Raw genomic sequence first — 10,516 nt, forward strand, 5'->3', positions numbered from 1 at the left:
ATAACTCTCAGGTTAGGGCCCAACCTGAGAGCAATAGATCTCCTCTTCTTGTAGTGTTATTTACCTTTCTTTCTAGCACTTTGTTTCCTTGTTTTGATATGCATTTCAAGAACACAGTCTGCTGATTAGATTTCTTTAATGAGATTGAGTAGGATTAGCTTATGGTTAAATCACTTTCAGTTGCTTAGATTAGAATGGGAGGTTTGTAATTCACTGGAGCTCCAAGAAAAGGTTGTTAGTGTCTCCACTGCCATCTCTGTTTAGGGATTGGGGTGCAGTCTATACCAACCACCAAAAAAACACAGTCTTTTCTACTTTTATGCAAGCTGCAACACAACCGGTTTAATCGTGGATCCTTCCATGCATTTTGCTCTTGAGTCATACTTCGTCATTACAATTCCATGCACGACTTTTCTTCATGATTTACATCACTGTTTATTGGTTTAATAGCACAGGTAGCACAGGTTAATGGATTCTTGTTTTGGTGCAAGACATAAGCAATTTGTTTTATTTACACTACTCAATATCATTCCACTTCCTTCTTCTTCTTCTTAACCACGCCTAAAGCCACCTACTCGACCTCTGTTCAGCTCGTTCACCTTCCAACTCTTCCATTACCCACGTAGCTTCATTTTGACCTTTCGTTGCTGCCATCCTTCTATCCACCAACCAACTCCATGCACTCTCTCTCCATCTTATTCCTCTGCCCCTGAGTCATCACAAGCTCCATCTCCACATTACCTATCCACCCATACCGCTCCATCACTTCACCATCACCCAAAACTTCCACTTACAGCACATCCTGTAGAAGTTAGCAGACTTCCTGTAGAATTCCTTAGTTTCCTGTAGGATCCCCTGCAGACATCCTGTAGAAGCCTGCAAACTTGGTTTCCGAGCACCCGAACGTTGTAGACTTCTGTGGACTGATGCTAGGGACCCTCTGGGACCTCTTCTAGCCCTTCTGACCTTTCCCAAGCTTTCTCTCCCTTCGCACCACCTCTGCACAGCCAAACCCTAATAAGAAACAAATTCATAATCACTCCATCCACTTAAGAAAAAATACAAAAACAATGTTCTTTTTCATAGAAGTAGTTTGAGTTCATGCATTTCACATCACTAGAAGTAATGGCATCATTTTTAGACATTTTCACTCTCAATATTGCATCATAGAGGTTAAACTAGTCAGATTAGGGTTTACTAGGGTTTCCATGATTTGGTTGGCTTTCAGTTCATTTTTGCAAAATAGATTAATTTCCTTGAGATAGCCTTCGTCCATCGTTTAGAAAGCTTCTTCTGAGAGCATATAGAAGTTGGCTTGAGCCCTAGCGGACTTGTGCCAGCTGACCAAGTGACAGCTGCGACAAGAGCTAGTACTTGTGCATACAACACCGTCGCTTCCAAGTTTGTAAAAACTACCGGGTTGATAAAATTAGAGATAGGAAGCCCCAGGAGTTGTAGCATTATTGCTACAATACTGGAGCCCACCATCTTTTTGGCGCCGTTGCTGGGGAAGCGTCAGAGTATTAGTAATTGTTGCTTTTCTTCTATTTTCTTACTCTTGCCTTCTGCTAAGTAGTTTATTTCATTTCCATTCTGCAAAAGTAGCATAGACATTTCCTGCTTCCATAGATTAGCATTTCCTGCTTTCATAGATTAGCATTTCATTTCTGCAAGCGTAGACTAGTGTTTCAATTCTGCAAGTGTAGACTAGCATTTCCATTCCTGCAATTTAATTTGACCAAAGTAGATTAGTTCTTTCCTGCTTTCAGTTTAATTCTGCATCTTTATAGTTAGTTGTAGATCAATCTGTTTCAGTTTTGCAGGTACCAAGAAAAAAAAAAGCAAAAACAATCAAAAAAGAAAGTCTTTTCCATTTCATGCCTCGTAGGAACCGAGATAAATCAGGCAAATTCCTACCCAACACCCCCACCACATCACTGAGTCACCCTTCTCTCTTCTTTGGTGACAGTGATCCAGAAGAACCTATAGGTGAACATCCCGAGATATAAAAAGAACCTATAGAAGAAGAAGAGTTAGAGACCACTCCATCTGAAGCTATGGATGACAATAGAAGAGAAGATGAGAGAATAGAAGGTGCCTTCCCCATCCGAGAGACCAATGGAGAGATGAAAATGAAGAACATTAGCCCCTCCGCCTTACCTCACTTCCATGGACTGACTACTGAAGATCCTGATACCTTCCTGTTTGAGTTTGCTGTCCTTTGTAGAACCTATGACTATACTGAGGATGAGAAAAAGCTGAAACTCTTCCCTTCAACTCTTAAGGATGCAGCATTACGCTGGTTCATGGGCTTACCTGGGAATAGTATCACCACTTGGGCTCAGATGCAGCAAGCTTTCAATACCAAGTACAGGGATTATTGTAGGTCTAAGGAAACCAAGGGAGAAATCTTTCGGATGGCCATGGGAAATGATGAGTCCTTAGAGGATTATGAGGAGAGGTTCCAACTTAGCTATAAGCGGGCCAGGTGCACACTTGACCCTGAATCCCTCAAGTTGGTCATGCTCCGAGGAGCCGAAGACCTCTTAGATACCCTTCACATGTTAGCTGGGGGGGACATTTACCAACTGCCTTATGAGGACATCAAGACTGTGTTTAGGAACCACCCCAGGGCAGCACGGAAACGAGGTAGAGGAAACCTCCTCTCAACTAGTGTCCCTTTCTCCAAACATGAGCTTGCAAATCAATTAGAAGATCTTAAGAGTGAGGTGAGACAGACCATTGCCATGCAGCTGGACACATTCAGGATCCAGCAGAGGAAAGAGGAAGCTGAGAGAGCCGTGGCTGTCTTCTGACCTAGGTGCACAAGGAGACACCCTAAGAACGAATGCCCATTGCATTCGGTTGAAGTGTGTTTCGTTTGTGAGGAGGACCATCCCACAAACCAATGTCCAACCTTACCTGGATTTAAAGCCATGTACCAAGGGACAAAAGCTCCCACTGAACCTCTCTATTACCTCAACCAAAGGAGGCCACAAGGATCTAGACCTTATCAGCAGGGGATGCAAGGGGCACCTCAAGCTTATTACAGCCCCAACCAATTGACTCCTATGCCTTCCTGGGGTCCCCCTGCTCATCCTTCCTGGTCCATGCCTCCTCCATGGTCTTATCCACCTCAGTACCCTACTCAACCTACTTCTCATTCATATCATTCACATGCCCAACCACAGCCTCAGTGGAATGCACCTCAGTCGGGGTGGAGGCCCCAGTACAATACTCCTCCTGCCATTTTGCCTCCACCACCAGTTCAACCTCAGCCATTACCTCCTGCTCCTCCAAGGCAACCTCAAATGCCTGCTCAACCGAACCCGAACCCCAACAATAGACAGGCCCAACAGGTATACACTGGGGAAACATCATGCCCTACCTATGCTGTGGAGATCCAGGAGATCAATCTTCGATCTGGCAAGACTCTTCCAGATCGCCAACCTCCTCCCCCAGAGGATGAGGAAGATAAACAGGAAAGTGAACCAAAGGCTATTCCACCCTTTCCTGAGAGACTAACAGCCACCACACAACACAACCCAGAAGAGGATGAGCTTCTGGGTGAGCTCAAGCAGTTGTGTGTAAAAATACCACTTCTCCAAGCCATCAAGGATGTGCCAATATACAACAAACTGGTTAAGGAAAAGTGTTTCAAACACCCAGGTAGGAGGAAGAAAGATGCTTCAACCATCAATGTCATAGGACAACTGTCTGACCTTATGTTAGGACAAGTCATCTACCCAAAGTACCTAGATCCTGGAAGTCCTGTAGTAGATGTCCACATCAATGGCACCATCATACCTCACACCTTGATTGATCTGGGGGCTGCCATTAATGTGATGACCAGGGATACCATGCTCAAACTCAATCTTCAGGGTTCCTTGAGGAAGACCTCGACAGTATTGCAATTAGCAGATCGCTCCACTGTGACTCCCGAAGGGATTGTGGAGGATGTCTTGGTCTCTATCGACTCTTGGGAATACCCTGCAGATTTCTTGGTTTTGCAACCCAAGGCAAAGCTTACTGGATATCCTCTCATTTTGGGAAGGCCTTGGTTAGCCACTGCAGATGCTTACATAAGTTGCCGTGCAGGAAATATGACCATCAAAAATGGTCCTATGTCAAAACATCTAGTCCTATACCCTCTTGCCCAACCCTCCTTAGAGCATGACTTACCACTCTGGTTAGAGGAAGGAGAGGAAGACGAGGTGTACTCAGCACCTCTGTGCACCTTAGATACCACTAGAAGAGACCCCCCAACCGAGGATGACTTGATTGAGACCCTGATCCAGAATCCACCTTCCAGTGCACTATCCTTAGAGAAATTGGTGGAGGATGCCCAAGCTAGCACCTTAGTGGATCTTTGTACAACCAACCCTGTCACTCCCGGAGTCAAGAATGTGGAGTTCGGCCTTGAGAGAACGTTGAAGATCAGCTCCTCCCTATCTCCTTCCCAGGAAAAGGAGCTGTGTAGCCTGTTGGCCAGTCACCTAGATGCTTTTTCTTGGAGCTATAAGGAGATGAAAGGAGTCCATCCTTCGGTCTGTACCCATCACATATACATCAAAGAGGATTGTAAGCCGGTTAGGCAACCCTAGGGGAGAATGAATCCAGCTCTTAAGGACATTGTCAAGGAAGAATTGCAAAAACTGTTGGATGCCGGATTCATCTACCCCATCTCAGATAGTGAATGGGTGTCCCCTCTGGTGTTGGTTCCCAAGAAAAATGGGAAATGGAGAATGTGTGTGGACTACCGAGAACTCAACAAAGCTACCAAGAAAGACCATTTCCCTCTACCTTTCATAGATCAAGTGTTGGATGGACTGGCAGGAAAGAAGTTCTTCTCTTTCCTGGATGGGTTTAGCGGGTACAACCAAATCCAAATCAGCCCGGAAGACCAAGATAAGACCACCTTCACTTGCCCTTGGGGTACCTTTGCCTACCGAGTCCTTCCCTTTGGGCTATGCAATGCACTTGCTACCTTCCAGAGAGCTGTTTTGAGCATCGTTTCAGAGCTGGTCCATGATGCAGTGGAAATCTATATGGATGACTTCACTCCTTATGGGGCCAGCTTTCAAGAAGCATTGTCCAATCTGGGAAAAGTCCTAACCAAATGCATTGAGATGAACTTGTCCCTTAGTCCTGAAAAATGTGAATTCCTAATGACTGAAGGGACCATGCTAGGCCATACCATTTCTTGCCAAGGGTTGCAGGTGGATCCTAACAAAATTGCTCTCATCAAGAAGGTTCCACCTCCTCAAAAGGTAAGGGATGTTCGGAGTTTCTTGGGATTAGCAGGATATTATCGGAGATTCGTTAAAGATTTCAGCAAGCTAGCCTCGCCATTGTTTGGCCTGTTGGCAAAAGATGTGGAGTTTAAATGGACTGACGATTGTCAGAGGGCTTTAAATGAATTGAAGGACAAGTTGGTGTCAGCCCCAATCCTGAGAGGTCCAAACTGGGCCCTACCTTTCCACATCCACACTGATGCCTCGAACAAAGCCATAGGTGCAGCTTTAGGACAAGTTGAGCAAAAACTTCCATATGCCATTTACTTTGTTAGCAAAAACTTGTCCAAAGCTGAGCTGAATTACACTGTAACCGAGAAAGAATTTTTGGCTGTGGTCCATGCACTGAACAAGTTCTGACATTATATTACTGGCTATCAAACCTTTGTACATACAGACCATGCTGCAATTAGATATTTAATGAATAAACCAGATGTGAATGCTCGTATTATTAGATATGTACTTTTATTGCAGCAGTTTGATTTGACCATTGTTGACAAACCAAGTAGAGAAAATGTTGTTGCTGACTTTTTATCTAGATTGGATTTGTCTGCAGATGAGGATGGAACCGTGGATGACCAGATGCCCGATGAACATCTGTTTGCTATTTCAGTACTCTCTCCATGGTTTGCTGATATAGCAAACTACCTTGTTTCAGCACAGTTCCCTCCGCACCTATCTTCAAAAGAGAAGAGCAAAATCATCAGAAAAAGTGCCTCATTTACTTGGATCGGGGGCAATCTGTTCAAGCTTGGCCCCGATCAGATCTTAAGGCGTTGTGTAAGGGAGGAGGAAGTCTTTGATATCCTCCTCACTTGTCATGATGGGCCTTGTGGAGGACATTTTGCAGCAAAGAGAACTGCCTTCAAAATCCTGCAGGCAGGCTACTATTGGCCCACACTTCATCAAGATGTCAGAAGATATGTCAGCCAGTGTGACCAATGCCAAAGAATTGGGAAACCGACCCAAAGGGATGAGATGCCTCTCCAACCTCAGGTGACTCTTGAGCCATTTGAGAAGTGGGGTATGGACTTTGTGGGCCCCATCAACCCTCCTTCGAGGCAAAGGTCTTACATCATTGTGTGCACTGACTACCTAACAAAGTGGGCAGAGACCAAAGCAATCAAAGCAGCAACAGAAGAAAAGGTGGCCGAGTTCCTAAGAGAAAACATCTTCTATAAGTTTGGCTATCCAAGAGAGCTGGTCACTGATCAAGGGAGCCAGTTCACCTCCAACCTGGTTGAAGATCTACTAGCTCATCACAAGATCAAGCATAGGACTTCCACCCCCTATCACCCTGAAGCAAATGGGCAGGTGGAAGTCACCAATAGAGCATTAGAAAGGATCTTGACTAAGGTGGTGAGCAACAGCAGAAAGGACTGGGCAGATCGCCTAGTTGAAGCCACATGGGCTTACAGCACCACTTGGAAGACCACCACCGGCTTCTCACCTTATGAGCTGGTCTATGGGAAGAAAGCTTTGTTGTCCATTGAGTTTGAATACAACACTTGGAGGATGGCAGCTCAGCTGGACCTAGATCTCAGCCATGCACAACAAGAAAGGCTATTGCAACTGAATGGACTGGATGAGCACCGAATGCAGGCCCTCCTTCACTTAGAAGTGGTTCAACTTTAGAGAAAGGTGTGGCATGACCAACATCTCCATGACAAGCAATTTCAGCCGGGAGATTGGGCTTTGTTGTATGACTCCAGATACAAAGATTTCAAGGGGAAGTTGAGAACCAGATGGCTAGGGCCATATTCAGTGGAAAAATGTCATGAAAATGGATATGTTCTTCTTCGGACCATTGACGAGGAAGCCATCCCCATGCTTGTCAATGGGCATCGATTGAAGATCTACAGGAAGCCTCCCTCAAGACAAGAGTTCATCAAAACTATGGAGAAGGCAGTGTTGGTCATAGAGAAGGGTTCTGCCTCTGCTTTGGGCATACCCTGAAGAATCTAAAAAAAAATAAAAATAAAGAAATAATAAATATCCTTGGGTGAAAACCTTTCTGAGGCGCCCAAGGCAGGTGGTAGGGGTGAAAACCTCATTGAGGCGCCCCTATTGTCTTTTCAAACAAAAAAAAAAAAAAAAAGAGATTGGAAAAAGATCCTTGAGTGAAAACCTCTTTGAGGCGCTTAAGGCAGATGGCAAGGGTGAAAACCTCAATGAGGCACCCCTGTTATCTTTCAAAAAAAGAAAAAAAAAAGAAAAAAAAAAAAAAACAACAACAAAAGAAAGAAAACAAGGTCAGTAGATTCATTATGTAAAATTGCATGCAGGTGTTCTATGGAGGAGAGGAAGCCTCTCAACTCAAAGACAAAGGTCCTCATCATGCAGTCAGGACACCTCACCAGCACCTCCTCCAAGAATACTCATTTTCTCCAAGGTATGTGCAATTTTATTACAAGCTTGAGTCTTCTACAGGAAGATGCAGATTTTCTACAGGAAGGTGCAGACTCTCTACAGGAACGCAACCTTTCTATAGGAAGCTCTGTATTTCTACAGGAAACTTCCTGTAGAAGCTCAGAACAGGCCAGAATTCATTTCATGAGGAGATCTAACGGCTAAGGATCGATTTGGATGCATGCAAGCCACTGTTGTCAACCTTGCACATTGTTGTTATCTTGTTCCACCATCCTTGTCGACATGCAACAAAGCTACCTGCACCAGCAAAGCAGATCGATCAGTCTCGAGAAAAAGCAAATTGTAAATGGAAAAGGCGCTAGAGATCTCACACCATATTCATCACATTCAGCCAGAAGCTCCGGGAGCATGATCGTGAGGCCATCCATCGTCGTGCAGCATGCACCCAAGGAGGAAGAACTGTTCCAAGACATCCCACGGGAGTCCTGTAATAGTTAAGCCTGCTAGAGTGGATACCATTCATAGCACAGGCCATATGTAATGAAACATGAGCGCATGCAACTAAAGCATCACATCCATCGTCGGCAACTCGTGAACATGGACCTCCGGGCCTGTGTAAGTTCGCCAGCAGCAGGTAAATCGACTCATCAGCGTCCAAATAACCGAAACATCGTGTGCAGCCGCGCAGGTAAGTGTCTCGACCCTTCCTTCCATCAGATTGCATGAATGTTACTTTGATTGATTGCTAAGTGCAAAGGTGAATGGTTTGAGCGGCCGTATGGCCATTTGGCTGGTCACGTCGGCCAGTTAATGGTCTAGTTGGATGCGAGGGTGGCAGCCATGACAAAAAGAATAGCAGCACGCACGTGAGAGCAATCCCGTCGAAAAAACCGAGTTTAACCGAAGAGGCGGCGACAAATCTGCGGGAATTGATGTGGCAGCAAGTGAATGCGCAGTTGAATGATGGGGTGACGTCACCCAACGGTCCGGGGGGACAACTCACCCCCGCGCCACGGATTCCGCCGAATTAAAAATCTAATCGGCTAGATTGCATTCATGCATGTATCAACCACCGTGTTTCCTTCCGCAGTGTGATATGCCAAGCCTTTGGTTATCAGAACGATTAAGAAGCACACCCAAGGCGCAGACCGACTGCAGTCTCTCCCAAAAATTGCGCGCTGCATTCTACAGGAACGCTGTCATCCTACAGGAATGCAGTTTCTACAGGAAAGCGGGTGCCTCACGTAAAAAGGTGGCAAATTAAAAAAAGGTAACCCTGAACTCTTCATGCACTGGTTATTAAAGGTGGCAGGATTGTCGTCCACAGTTTGGTCATAGAAAAACGGTGAAATTGTTGTCTGCTGTGCCTATACTGTCATTCTACAGGATGTCGAGTAATTAAACTGTGTTAAGTCCCTCAGGGATAAGTTTTGTGGGTTATGTGCATGACATTCTATGCTCTGTCTCAGTAAACCAAAATCTCTTCCACAGTCACCACCTCTGGTTAAGAAAATTGTTTTATCATGCCGGGTGGGTTTATAAGACGAGAACCCACTGATTCAACCAAATTAAGGGAAAACCAGGAAGTGGTAGAACTCTTCACACGGGTTCAATGGATATATTTTTGTGACAAATTGCAGGGTTACGATGATGAAGTGGCAGAAGAATTTTTGTAGGCTCTGAAGCCGAAATCCAAGACATTGGCCACAGTGAACTTCAGGGGTCTAAGCCTCAAGCTCACCCCGCAATATATCAGTCGAATTACTGAACTTCCAATGGGTTTGCCATGGGATAAGGAGGAAAGGAAGTTGAGCCAGCAGGCCAAGAAAGAATTCTTTCCACCTGAGGAGGAATTCTCAGAGGACAAAAATGGTGTGCGAAGAACAAGCTTGCTGCCACCATGGAATGAAGTCAGCCTACAAATCATGAAGTATATAACCTGTGAAGGCCGTTTTAGCATTGTGTACGCATATCACTTTCGGTTGCTCACTAAATTGAGGCACCGGATTGATCTTCCTGTAGAAGAGAAGCTGAGCATTCCTTATTTTCTGCTACAGTCCCTAATTGAGTGTGCCACAAAGTTAAAAGAAGGCATACCAGATCAGGTAGCCCACCATGGGTTGATCAAACTTCTTGTGGAGGATGCCCTTCATTCATATAAGGTTCCCCTCTCATGGGAATCATTCAGGAATTTGACAAGAGATGGAGACATAAAAATGTTGATTGAAGAAACGGGTTCCTCCAGCAGTGAGGAAGAAGAAGCAGTGGCCGAGGGAAAGAAAGAAATAGGCCAGAAGACCCCGACCTCAGTGCAGAAGAAAGAACAAAAGAAGAAGCATGAGGAAAAGGATGACAAAGAAAAAGGTGACACACCCATCTTGTCAGCAAGAGAAAAGAGGTTGAAGAGCAGAACGGACAAAGCTGAGGTGGTCCACATCAGCCCAAGTACCTCGTCAACACCTGCAACGAAACCAAAAAGCAAAACCCATGCAGCTAAGCAAGCAAAGGTGGTGACACCCGTGTCTACAGGAAAGCAGAAACAGGCTTCTACAGGAAGCCCGAAAATAGAGAAAAGGTCTTCTACAGGAAGCCCGAAATTGGCAAAAGGGTCTTCTACAGGAAGCCCGAAAATTACCAAAACAGGGGCTTCTACAGGAAGCCCTGAAAAGGTGAAACCCAAGGAGAAGAAGGTGGACATTCTGGCCAAGGAGGCAGCAGCTGTATTAGCTGGCCTCATCACGCCACCTAAGCCAAAAGAAAAGAGGAAGAGGGAGACCCCTCTATACTTTAAGGCTCAAAGAAGTGTTAGGATAAAGACGGGCAAGCCACAGCCTCCGTCCAGCAGCCCGATT

This window comes from Pinus tabuliformis, chromosome 2_2 (genome assembly GCF_031772625.1).
Source record: "Pinus tabuliformis cultivar Carrire ecotype Pingquan chromosome 2_2, CPIR1, whole genome shotgun sequence".
NCBI lineage: Eukaryota > Viridiplantae > Streptophyta > Pinopsida > Pinales > Pinaceae > Pinus > Pinus tabuliformis.